Source organism: Pecten maximus, chromosome 3 (assembly GCF_902652985.1).
Source record: "Pecten maximus chromosome 3, xPecMax1.1, whole genome shotgun sequence".
NCBI lineage: Eukaryota > Metazoa > Mollusca > Bivalvia > Pectinida > Pectinidae > Pecten > Pecten maximus.
This window is the reverse complement of record NC_047017.1, coordinates 21,219,049-21,233,313: the sequence shown is the minus strand read 5'-3', so window position 1 is coordinate 21,233,313 and position 14,265 is coordinate 21,219,049. Positions and strand designations below refer to the sequence as shown.

General features: G+C 31.5%; 1 long non-coding RNA gene across 3 annotated transcripts; it reads right to left on the bottom strand.

Annotated features, from left to right (window-relative positions):
• Positions 1–965: 965 nt before the first annotated feature.
• On the bottom strand, positions 966–3,864 carry LOC117323543. 3 transcript variants are annotated; one of them, XR_004531762.1, is made up of 3 exons: positions 3,075–3,863; positions 2,100–2,672; positions 966–2,049 (listed from the first exon to the last, which is right to left on the bottom strand). It is a non-coding gene; the product is annotated as an uncharacterized LOC117323543 (long non-coding RNA). The 3 variants fall into 3 exon arrangements; XR_004531761.1 differs by lacking the exon at positions 966–2,049 and having other exon boundaries at positions 2,170–2,672; positions 3,075–3,864; XR_004531763.1 differs by lacking the exon at positions 966–2,049 and having other exon boundaries at positions 2,170–2,649; positions 3,075–3,864.
• Between the last annotated feature and the right edge of the window lie 10,401 nt (positions 3,865–14,265).

Here is a 14,265-nt window from a genome sequence, read left to right as displayed (position 1 = left end):
TGATCAACACTTTAGATGCTCAAATACTTTTTCTTAAGAAAACAATTATTTTGAAAATTTTGACACAGTGTATGTATAATTGTGGTTGTCTTAAAACTAACACTATAATTTTTTTTTTACATTTTTTGGTATTATTTTTATAAAGTTTCTAGTTGTGATATTAATATTTATTATTCCGTCCTTGAACATTCCCTTTAATATTTATTCCAAGTCTATTTTCATTACTCCTTTACATTGACTGGTGTCAAGGAAATCAATATTTTTATATGTATTTGTGTCTCAACATCTAAAACTGGTTTAATATTATCATATGTTCATACTTTCACGGATTTATCAATTCCACCATGTCCATCATTTTAAATGAATAAAATCTTAAATCACTACTTTATACAGACCTTCATAAATGATTATTTCATTGACTTAAACTTTGTTATCTGCCTGTGATGTAAAAAAGGATTTTCATGACAATAAGTTCATTATTTCCTGACAGTGTCATATTCTCTTCAATAATGATGTGACTTTGGACTCTGTGTCAACTTTCAAATTGATAACATAATGTTTAATATACAAAAATGCAAATAGCATAAACTATTGAGCGTGGTATATTTATAAATCACACTTACTTTACTGTTTTTGTACAACAGTTTTGAAATACCAGGTGTGTGATCTATATCAAACTGTCACATGAATTACGGGATCATTTGAAGTCTGTAATATATAGCATAATTGTACTTACTACAGATATTAAATATATAAGATATTATGTGTTACAGTGACAATTGTGTGTACACCCTACACGGGGCCGTGGTGGCCGAGTGGTTATGGTGTACCGACACTTTATCACTAGCCCTCCACCACAGGGTTGCGAGTTCGAAACCTACGTGGGGCAGTTGCCAGGTACTGACCGTGGCCAGTGGTTTTTCTCCGGGTACTCCAGCTTTCCTCCACCTCCAAAACATGGCATGTCCTTAAATGACCCTGGCTGTTAATAGGACGTTAAACAATAAAACAAACCAAACAAACAAAAACAAACGTACACCCTAAAATTAGTGTAAGTACAATCTCTATAAATAGCAGGCTCAGGCAGTACTATCTAAAATTGAATCTTCATGGATATTTATTTTGTGGTTTGAAGCAGTTTTAATGGTTTCGTGTTATGACAAACTTTATATACCTCAGACAAAACAATAAATTATTGTATTAACCATATTCAGTGTAATTATTTTTGTGGTTTCCTAGCAACCAAATGTTTGTACTGTACACGATGAAAACTTTATCATGTTATATAAAATATTGTTAACTGGAACCAATGTTTTGGTTTGTGTTTCTGTGTGGAAATGAAACTTTAACCAAGAACTTGTATAACGATGCCACTTAGGGCTAATATATATGTTGAATATATTTTCATTTGGGACCAGTATTTTGTTTTACCTGTAGTAGCATTAATGTTATGGGAACAGAAATAATGTGCTTGATGAAATAGATACCATGTTTCGCTCTTTAGTAGCTTTCATTCTAGTGTCTTATTTTATCAGTTTTCATGATGATTTTATTTTTTATTTATTTATTTTTATTCCCCATCAACAAAGTATTCATCAGAAAGTGGAAGTTGGCTGGTACACTTTAGAAGTATATGGAATGCCTACTCTATCTTTCACAAGATCTTGACAATGGATGTCAATGCATTTAATGTTTTTGGAGATGGTTGTCATGGTTGCAAAAACCAAGGTTTCAGGTTTGTTGAAACCATTTGGTCTATAAAATCTAGCTGTAATATTTGACCTATTTTGTTTGAAGTTGGTATGTTCGGCTGTTGAGGGCAACAAACTTGTGGTATTGAAGCATAATGGGGGATGGCATATGAAGTCACAGAGGTTTATGTGATTTGTCAAAACCATTTTCACCCATTGAAATTGTAATATTTGACCAAATTTCTTCAAACCTGGTACATTGTGTGCTAAACTTTAATTTTTTTTTAGAGCTATATATAAATAAAATCTTCTCAAAACTGACAAGATTAGAAACTAAAGCAATGTTAAGTGTGATTACCTACAGAAATGTTAAGTGTGATTACCTACAGAAATGTTAAGTGTGATTACCTACAGAAATGTTAAGTGTGATTACCTACAGAAATGTTACGTGTGATTACCTACAGAAATGTTAAGTGTGATTACCTACAGAAATGTTACGTGTGATAATCTACAGAAATGTTAAGTGTGATTATCTACAGAAATGTTAAGTGTGATTATCTACAGAAATGTTAAGTGTGATTACCTACAGAAATGTTAAGTGTGATTATCTACAGAAATGTTAAGTGTGATTACCTACAGAAATGTTAAGTGTGATTATCTACAGAAATGTTAAGTGTGATTATCTACAGAAATGTTAAGTGTGATTACCTACAGAAATGTTAAGTGTGATTATCTACAGAAATGTTAAGTGTGATTACCTACAGAAATGTTAAGTGTGATTATCTACAGAAATGTTAAGTGTGATTACCTACAGAAATGTTAAGTGTGATTACCTACAGAAATGTTAAGTGTGATTACCTACAGAAATGTTAAGTGTGATTACCTACAGAAATGTTAAGTGTGATTACCTACAGAAATGTTAAGTGTGATTACCTACAGAAATGTTAAGTGTGATTACCTACATAAATGTTAAGTGATTACCTACAGATGACTTTATTTCTTGAAAACAATTACAGAATATGTATTTAAAAGACGTTTTAAAACTCAACCTGAGAGGGAAATGTATGGAATATAACGGCAAATCTTCTTTGTAAATCGCCGCTGCCTTTGAAGTTATCACTGTGCGGCACTGTGCACGTGCTTGTTTCTTTGATGTGTCAATCAAATTAGACTTATTGCGGGTTGCGATTAAATAAATAATATTTAAAAATGAGGTTTTAATATCACTTTTCAGCGTTTTATAAGGAAAATAAAATGAAAAACTCAACAATTCCAACAATATGTCATGTGTAAAAAATCTTTTTCTATTAGCCAATTTTTCTGATCTCTCTGCGGCAAGCCTCTTTAAGTGTGATTATCTACAGAAATGTTAAGTGTGATTACCTACAGAAATGTTAAGTGTGATTACCTACAGAAATGTAAAGCGATTACCTACAGAAATGTTAAGTGTGATTACCTACAGAAATGTTAAGTGTGATTATCTACAGAAATGTTAAGTGTGATTATCTACAGAAATGTTAAGTGTGATTACCTACAGAAATGTTAAGTGTGATTATCTACAGAAATGTTAAGTGTGATTACCTACAGAAATGTTAAGTGTGATTACCTACAGAAATGTTAAGTGTGATTACCTACAGAAATGTTAAGTGTGATTACCTACAGAAATGTTAAGTGTGATAGGCAAGTGAGGAAACACTACAAAGCTTACAATATAATTATATCATACTCAACATTACATGCATTTCATCAATAAACTGTAGGTCCATGGTTCTCCTCACTGTGTATAGAGGAGTTAGGTGTGAATCCCATAGCAGCTTTTCTTGTTGTGTTGATTCCATTATGTAAGCGACCCATTCCATGAAGAATTAATATTTCATATCTATCAAGTTTTGAACTGTGATATTAGAATATTAACATTGGTGTTTTCCATGTTATATATATGCCTATGAATGTAATATACAGTATAATCTGGCTAAAACCAGCCTCTGTCTAATCCGGATACCTATCAATACCAACTTTTGATAGTTGGTACTGACAATTTCCCTTTCTAATATGGACCTTGTCTATTATGGAAATAGAGGTTACACAACGAGTGGTTGTTGGATATGGAATTTATTTCACACTCGTAAGTTATTTTTTAAAAGTTGCAAAAAACACTCGCTATCCAACAATTTCGAGTCGTGTGACCTGTTTCTACCACAATAATATCGGCTTGAATCAAAGGGAAACGTGGCCAAGAATAATTTCGCGTATGCAAATAAAGTGTACCGGTGACGTCCGGGACCCGGTGATGTGACGTCATTAGATTATTGATGACGTCAATAACAATTGCAGCTTGGGTCAAAGTTCACCGTGTTAGCCAATCGAAATGCGTACAGAGTTTATACCACGTGTGGTATAAACAGATTGTTAATCAACAGCTGTAATGATTAACTGATGGTCTGAGAGTTGAATAACACAGGGTACTGTGGTAGAAACTGGTTTATTCCTGTCCCAAATTTCTCTTGGCATATAACAATCTAAATGGCTTCCACAATATTCAAAAAGTAAAGGTAAAAATAAATTGCTTTCGATAATTCCAACTTGAGTGAGTTGTTTCAGGATAGTTCACCATGTTAAAAAGAATGTATTGCAAATTCTTATTATGAAAATATTTGACTCATGATTTTGTAAATAACTTCTGTTGTCAGATCAATCACCATTATCTTGGCTTCAAGACTACAGCAAAATGATGAAGTAATAATTAAATTCTTGAAGAATTACCGTAAATATTCGGGTATAGTGCGCACTCGCGTATAGTGCGCAGGTACGTTTTTGAGGTTCATTTTCAAAAAAAAAACAAAAAAAAAAAATTTTTTTCAATATTCAACTGAGCGGTAGAAATCTAGATGAATTCTAAAGCATGAGATGATAGGAATTTGTAACTTATGAAAGCTTATTTACCACATTTAATTGGAATCACCGGTCAGATTTGACACATTGGATTGACAGGTTGTTTACATTATACCGCGACAGGCCTAGTCAGCTTGCAAATTGTAGCGGTCCCATCTACGCTGTTGTACAAACAAAATAATTAATCCTACCCTCAATTACCTTGTGATTTTCACGCAGGTATGATCTCTTACAAGTGTTGTCTGTCCACGAACATACAAAGCTAATTAAGCTCAATTATAACAAGATTGACTAGTAAGCTGACTGCTACGTAATGTAACACAGGCCGCCATTTTGTATACAGTACGGAAACAAGTCTGCTGTCGTCGTGCTGGTCACAACTTTTATGTCAATGAATTAACATATGTAATGGATAAATCTACAGTGCAGACAATAAATAAGAGTACCCCCGGTAGTTTTCACAGTCAGATCGTATTTTATATGGCCAGTTGGTCAGTGACTGCCGCATGAGATCAAGGCATTAGTGTTACCCTTGCCTAATTGCGCATGCGTGCTGTTACAGCTTCCGTAAATAAACAAGTTGAACGTTATCAGTTTCTGGCAGCACTCTGGATTAATAAGATGATTAATTTAGAAGTATGAAATAACTAAGTACTGCTATATCATTTCAAGTTTTGTTTGATGTTAATTGAGATGTTATACATCGTTTTGGACCTGAATACGGGAACATGCTCAAGTGAGATCGTATGTGTACGGAACGTGTGGCTCACGATCGCGATCGACTTAGATAAATCCACGTAATTGCTGATAAATACACAATTTCAAGGAATTAAACATCAAAATAACTATTCATTTCTTTGATTATTTGTTAACTATTACTTTCTAAATGCTTTATATATGTAATATATATATATATAAGTATTAAATCAATCCTGCTGTGAAAGGAAACGATCACAAATCTCAGTCAAATCACATTCATTCTGACTGGGAAAAGGCTTGTACTTGCGTATAGTGCGCAGTGGTCTTTTTCACTTGTCAATTTTTGAAAAAAAGTGCGCACTATACGCGAATATTTACGGTACTGATTTTCTGCACCAATTTATGTTTTGAATTCCCTGATATACAACCCCCTATAAACAGGAAACCGCTATAAACCGACCAATTGTTTCGGTCTGGGTGACGTCAGTTTAGGCAGGATATGCTGTATATTCTTGTTGATCATTTTGTTTTAATGTATTTTTTCTTGTCAGTGCAAATAGTTAATAAAATTTGATACACTGTTTTCCACTGAATTCGTCTTTATTATTGTATTTACATAAAAAGGATTTTCTTTAAACATTTCAAATTTATCCTCCACATCATAGCAGAATATATCCTGATATGTTGAAACAAAATAGTGTATTAAATAGTATCATAAATGTTATAACAGTTTCATAGTAGAAGTGCTAGGGATTGTTATAGATAAATACTGGGGCAATGAACTGCTGAAGTAGAAAAGGTATTAGTGATGTTTAAACAGGAAAGTTCTTATTAGTTTGCATTTTTGACTTGAATTGATAAATTGTTAAGTAGAAAGATTGTAGATAATAAGATTAAGGGTAGGAAAGAATTATGGACATGAATTAAAACATTACTGAACAGCCATTTAATCAGACTGCCCACAAATGTGCCAAATAATGGTCACATGTCTGATTTTAAAACCATGCTTGAAATTATTGACATTTCAGCTATTTGAAATGATATTTGTGAACAAACGTTATTTTGATAATAAGGATAACCATTTTGTGAAGAATTGCTTGCAATTTGCAAAAATCTAAATTTTTGAACATACACTATTTGAAGTGAAAATTATGAATACATTTTAAAACATTAAAGATCAGCAGTTTTATAAAAAAAAACTGTCCTTGAATGTGCCAGATTATGGTCATGCATATATCTTTGCCCATTGAAATTGCATTTTATGACATTCATTTTTCCTAGACTATTCACAAATGTTCCAAATAATGGTTCTGTACGTTTGAAATATATTGATGGCTGATATTTGTGGACATTGAAACATCAATGAACAGTCATTCCAAAGACAGCCAACAAATAATTGCCATGGGTATTGTACATGATTTGAAAGTAAGGAGATCAGTGTCATGATGTCAAAACTGCCAACAGATGTGCAAAAAATTGCCAATCAAAAACGAAAATTAGGATTTTTGTTCAAGAAATAACATAATTGAAACAGAGAACATGTAGTCCTTGTTTTAAAGACTAGCACCCATTTTGTTAAAAAATACATGCTTTCTGTAAAATCTTCGTTTGGAATTCTCCCCACAACAGTCGCAGTTTCCAGGACATGAACAGGGCTCAAGTGGCTTTCCAATTATGTGCAGCATGTCATCTTGTATTATATAAAGTTTGATGTGGTTATTATGAACACATTTTGAAACATAGATGAATAGTCAATCCGTCAAAAGACTAATCACAAATGTGCCAAATTATGCTCATTGATACAGTATTTAAATTTGTGATGACGATTTTCAAAAATACCACTGGATTTGATATTGTTGAACATATTTTGAAACATAAATGATCAGTCGTTTTATCAAAAGACTGCCCACAAATGTGCCAAAGTATGTTCATGTATATAGCTATAGTATATCTGCATGAAAATATTCTACATAATCTCAAAAAACAAGAAAGAAACATCCTGTCAAAGGGCACGTTTAATGATCAATTGTTAAAAGTTTTCAGATTTCCATATTATTTCCTTTTGTGGTGTGACGTTGTTCCATTGTAACCACTCTCGTGGTCATATGTACGTAGCCATTTGAAAATATTTCAAATATTTGTTTTTGTGAATATCAAGTGTTGTTGATGAACATATTTTGAAACATTAATGCACAGTCATTCCATCAAAGACTGTCCACAAATGTGCCAAATCATGGTCATTGATTCAGCATAAAAAATGTGGATATTTAAAGGATTTTTTTAAACGCTGCAAAGTATTTGAAGAGACACTGATGAACATATATTGAAACATAAATGAACATCCATTCTCTTACAGACTGCCCAAAAATGTGCCAAATTATGGTCATTACATCAAAAATGAATTGAAGTTCAAAACATTCATATTTGAAACAAAATAAGACACTAAATGATGTAAAATCATTAACATAGTTGAGCCATTCCATCAAACACTGCCCACAAATGTGTCAAATTTTGGTCATATTTACATAGTCATTTGAAAATATTTCAAATATTTGTGAATATCAAGTGTTGTTGATGAACATATTTTGAAACATTAATGAACAGCCATTCCATCAAAGACTGCCCACAAATGTGCCAAATTATGGTCATATTTACATAGTCATTTGAAAATATTTCAAATATTTGTGAATATCAAATATTGTTGATGAACATATTTTGAAACATTAATGAACAGCCATTCCATCAAAGACTGCCCACAAATGTGCCAAATTATGGTCATATATACGCAGTCATTTGAAAATGTTTCAAATATTTGTTTTTGTGAATATCAAGTGTTGTTGATGAACACATTTTGAAACATTAATGAACAGTCATTCCATCAAAGACTGCCCACAAATGTGCCAAATCATGGTCATTGAGTCAGCCTAAACAAATTGTGGATATTACCGGCTTTTTTTTAAACGATGCAAAGTATTTGAAGAGACACTGATGAACATATATTGAAACATAAATGAACAGCCATTCCCTTAAAGACTGCCCACAAATGTGCCAAATTATGGTCATATATATGTAATCATTTGAAAATATTTCAAATATTTGTTTCCATTTTTTGTAAATATCAAGCGGTGTTGATGAAACATTCTGAAACATTAATGTGCAGCAGTTCAATCAAAGACTGCCCACAAATGTGCCAAATTATGGTCATATATACATAGTCATTTGAAAATGTTTCAAATATTTGTTTTTGTGGATATCAAGTCTTGATGAACATATTTTGAAATATTAATGAACAGTCATTCCATCAACCACTGCCCATAAATGTGCCAAATTATGGTCATATATACGTAGCCGTTTGAAAATATTTCAAATATTTGTTTTTGTGAATATTAAGTGTTGCTGATGAACATATTTTGAAACATTAATGAACAGTCATTCCATCAAAGACTGCCCACAAATGTGCCAAATCATGGTCATTGATTCAGCATTAAAAAATGTGGATATTTAAAGGATTTTTTTAAACGCTGCAAAGTATTTGAAGAGACACTGACGAACATATATTGAAACATAAATGAACAGCCATTCTCTTACAGACTGCCCAAAAATGTGCCAAATTATGGTCATTACATCAAAAATGAATTGAAGTTCAAAACATTCATATTTGAAACAAAATAAGACACTAAATGATGTAAAATCATTATCATAGTTGAGCCATTCCATCAAACACTGCCCACAAATGTGCCAAATTATGGTCATATTTACATAGTCATTTGAAAATATTTCAAATATTTGTGAATATCAAGTGTTGTTGATGAACATATTTTGAAACATTAATGAACAGCCATTCCATCAAAGACTGCCCACAAATGTGCCAAATTATGGTCATATATACGCAGTCATTTGAAAATATTTCAAATATTTTGTGAATATCAAGTGTTGTTGATGAACATATTTTGAAACATTAATGAACAGTCATTCCATCAAAGACTGCCCACAAATGTGCCAAATCATGGTCATTGAGTCAGCCTAAAAAAATGTGGATTTTACAGGATTTTTTTAAACGATGCAAAGTATTTGAAGAGACACTGATGAACATATATTGAAACATAAATGAACAGCCATTCCCTTCAAGACTGCCCACAAATGTGCCAAATTATAGTCATATTTACGTTGTCATTCGTTTCCCTTTTTTGTGAATATCAAGTGTTGTTTATGAACATATTTTGAAACATTAATGAACAGTTATTCCATCAAAGACTGCCCACAAATGTGCCAAATCATGGTCATTGATTCAGCATCAAAAAATGTGGATATTTAAAGGATTTTTTTAAACGCTGTAAAAGTATTTGAAGAGATACTGACGAACATATATTGAAACATAAATGAACAGCCATTCTCTTTCAGACTGCCCAACAATGTGCCAAATTATGGTCATTACATCAAAAAAGAATTGAAGTTCAAAACAAAATAAGACACTAAATGATGTACCATCAAACACTGCCCACAAATGTGCCAAATTATGGTCATATTTGCATAGTCATTTGAAAATATTTCAAATATTTGTGAATATCAAGTGTTGTTGATGAACATATTTTGAAACATTAATGAACAGCCATTCCATCAAAGACTGCCCACAAATGTGCCAAATTATGGTCATATATACGCAGTCATTTAAAAATATTTCAAATAATTGTTTTTGTGAATATCAAGTTTGATTCAGGAACATATTTTGAAACATTAATACACAGTCATTCCATCAAAGACTGCCCACAAATGTGCCAAATTATGGTCATATATACGTAGTCATTTAAAAATATTTCAAATATTTGTTTTTGTGAATATCAAGTGTTGTTGATAAACACATTTTGAAAGTCATTCCATCAAAGACTGCCCACAAATGTGCCAAATCATGGTCATCGAGTCACCATAAAAAACTGTGGATATTTACAGGATTTATTTTAAACGATGCAAAGTATTTGAAGAGACACTGATGAACATATATTGAAACATAAATGAACAGCCATTCTTTTAAAGACTGCCCACAAATGTGCCAAATTATGGTCATATATATGTAATCATTTGAAAATATTTCAAATATTTGTTTCCATTTTTTGTAAATATCAAGCGGTGTTGATGAAAATTTTCTGAAACATTAATGTGCAGCATTTCAATGAAATACTGCCCACAAATGTGCCAAATTATTTTTCTTATAACTTATATTTTTATTCAGTTTTCAAAACAAAAAATACATACACATGACACAATTTGACAATACATTCGTTCCTTTTACCTTCATCCATTTTTTCATATCACAAATTCAAACACTCTTGATACATATAAGCATCCATTGCATACTATTTCCTTTCATACTTATTCAAGTAATCATATCTGAATATTTGTATAGTATGGAAGTATATATATACACACATCATTATGACTGACATTTATATCACTGTTTGTATTTATTTATTTTCTTAGAGAAAGAAATATATTTTATATGTTTCTTTACAATCAAAACAAAAGATAGAAATGTGTATTTTTTTTTATTAAAGGAGGGAGATGCATGATACAGACAAACACAAGACAGACAGATACCACAGACAGACAACTACAAGGACAGACAGATTGAAGAAAAAAGAAAAAAATACATATATATATATAAACACACATAAGACATCTATTAGGACAAACAGCTAGACAGACAGACACCCGACGGACAACTATAAAGACATCCAAACACGAACAGATAATTGGAAAGACAGACAGATTGACAAACAGACAAGCACAAGACAGACACTTCAGACATACAAAAAGGCCTTCGGAAGAAAGAAAACAATTGATAAGTGAATTGAAAATACTTTTAAGAAATACTTGCTGAAAATATCTGATAGAATTTTATAAATGTCATTGGCTTTTCGCAAACAGTCAGAGTTTGAGAAGAAAAATATATTCAATATAATAAATACTTACAAAAGGAGAACCTTTATGTGCCAAATTATGGTCATATATACATAGTCATTTGAAAATGTTTCAAATATTTGTTTTTTGTGGATATCAAGTGTTGATGAACATATTTTGAAATATTAATGAACAGTCATTCCATCAACCACTGCCCACAAATGTGCCAAATCATGGTCATTGATTCAGCAAAAAAAATGTGGATATTTAAAGGATTTTTTAAACGCTGCAAAGTATTTGTAGAGACACTGATGAACATATATTGAAACATAAATGAACAGCCATTCTCTTAAAGACTGCCCACAAATGTGCCAAATTATGGTCCTATATATATATATGTTATCATTTGAAAATATTTCAAATATTTGTTTTTGTGAATATCAAGTGGTGTTCATGAACATATATTGAAACATAAATGAACAGCCATTCTCCTAAAGACTGCCCACAAATGTGCCAAATGATGATCATTTATATGTAATCATTTGAAAATATTTCAAATATTTGTTTTTGAGAATATCAAGTGGTGTTTATGAATTCATTTTGAAACATCAATTGAGAGCCATTTCATCAAGACTGCCCACAAATGTGCCAAATTATAGTCATATTTACGTTATCATTCGTTTGCCTTTTTTTGTGAATATCAAGTGTTGTTGATGAACATATTTTGAAACATTAATGAACAGTCATTCCCTCAAAGACTGCCCACAAATGTGCCAAATCATGGTAATTGATTCAGCATAAAAAATGTGGATATTTATAGGATTTTTTTAAACGCTGCAAAGTATTTGAAGAGACACTGATGAACATATATTGAAACATAAATGAACAGCCATTCTCTTACAGACTGCCCACAAATGTGCCAAATTATGGTCATTACATCAAAAATGAATTGAAGTTCAAAACATTCATATTTGAAACAAAATAAGACACTAAATGATGTAAAATCATTAACATAGTTGAGCCATTCCATCAAACACTGCCCCCAAATGTGCCAAATTATGGTCATATATACATAGTCATTTGAAAATATTTCAAATATTTGTGAATATCAAGTGTTGTTGATGAACATATTTTGAAACATTAATGAACAGCCATTCCATCAAAGACTGCCCACAAATGTGCCAAATTATGGTCATATATACAGAGTCATTTAAAAATATTTCAAAATATTTGTTTTTGTGAATATCAAGTGTGATTCATGAACATATTTTGAAACAATAATGAACAGCCATTTCATCAAAGACTGCCCACAAATGTGCCAAATCATAGTCATTTAAATGTCATCATTTGAAAATATTTCAAATATTTGTTTCTATTTTTTGTAGATAACAAGCGATGTTTATGAACATATTCTGAAACATTAATGTGCAGTCGTTCAATCAAAGACTGCCCACAAATGTGCCAAATTATGGTCATATATATATGTGATTATTTGAAAATATTTCAAATATTTGTTTTTATGAATATCAAGTGGTGTTCATGAACATATTCTGAAACATTAATGTACAGCCGTTCAATCAAAGACTGCCCACAAATGTGCCAAATTATGGTCATATATATATGTGATTATTTGAAAATATTTCAAATATTTGTTTTTGTGAATATCAAGTGGTGTTCATGAACATATTCTGAAACATTAATGTACAGCCGTTCAATCAAAGACTGCCCACAAATGTGCCAAATTATGGTCATATTTACGTTTTCATTCGTTTCCCTTTTTTGTGTGAATATCAACTGTTGTTGTTGAAGATATTTTGAAACATTAATGGACAGTCATTCCATCAAAGACTGCCCACAAATGTGCCAAAGCATGGTCATTGATTCAGCTTAAAAAAGTGTGGATATTTATAGGATTTTTTTAAACGCTGCAAAGTATTTGAAGAGACACTGATGAACATATATTGAAACATAAATGAACTGCCATTCTCTTACAGACTGCCCACAAATGTGCCAAATTATGGTCATATCAATGTAATCATCTGAAAATATTTCAAATATTTATTTCTATTTTTTGTAGATATCAAGCGATGTTTATGAACATATTTTGAACCATTAATGAACAGTCATTCCATCAAAGACTGCCCACAAATGTGCCAAATCATGGTCATTGATTCAGCCTCAAAACGTGTGGATATTTAAAGGATTTTTTAGACGCTGCAAAGTATTTGAAGAGATACTGATGAACATATATTGAAACATAAATGAACTGCCATTCTCTTAAAGACTGCCCACAAATGTGCCAAATTATGGTCATATAAATGTAATCATTTGAAAATATTTCAAATATTTGTTTTTGTGAATATCAAGTGATGTTGATGAACATATTCTGAAACATTAATGTGCAGCCGTTCAATCAAAGACTGCCCACAAATGTGCCAAATTATGGTCATATTTACGTTTTCATTCGTTTCCCTTTTTTTGTGAATATCAACTGTTGTTTATGAACATATTTTGAAACATTAATGAACAGTCATTCCATCAAAGACTGCCCACAAATGTGCCAAATCATGGTCATTGATTCAGCATAAAAAATGTGGATATTTAAAGGATTTTTTTAAACGCTGCAAAGTATTTGAAGAGACACTGATGAACATATATTGAAACATAAATGAACAGCCATTCTCTTACAGACTGCCCAAAAATGTGCCAAATTATGGTCATTACATCAAAAATGAATTGAAGTTCAAAACATTCATATTTGAAACAAAATAAGACACCAAATGATGTAAAATCATTAACATAGTTGAGCCATTCCATCAAACACTGCCCCCAAATGTGCCAAATTATGGTCATATATACATAGTCATTTGAAAATATTTCAAATATTTGTGAATATCAAGTGTTGTTGATGAACATATTTTGAAACATTAATGAACAGCCATTCCATCAAAGACTGCCCACAAATGTGCCAAATTATGGTCATATATACAGAGTCATTTAAAAATATTTCAAATATTTGTTTTTGTGAATATCAAGTGTGATTCATGAACATATTTTGAAACAATAATGAACAGCCATTTCATCAAAG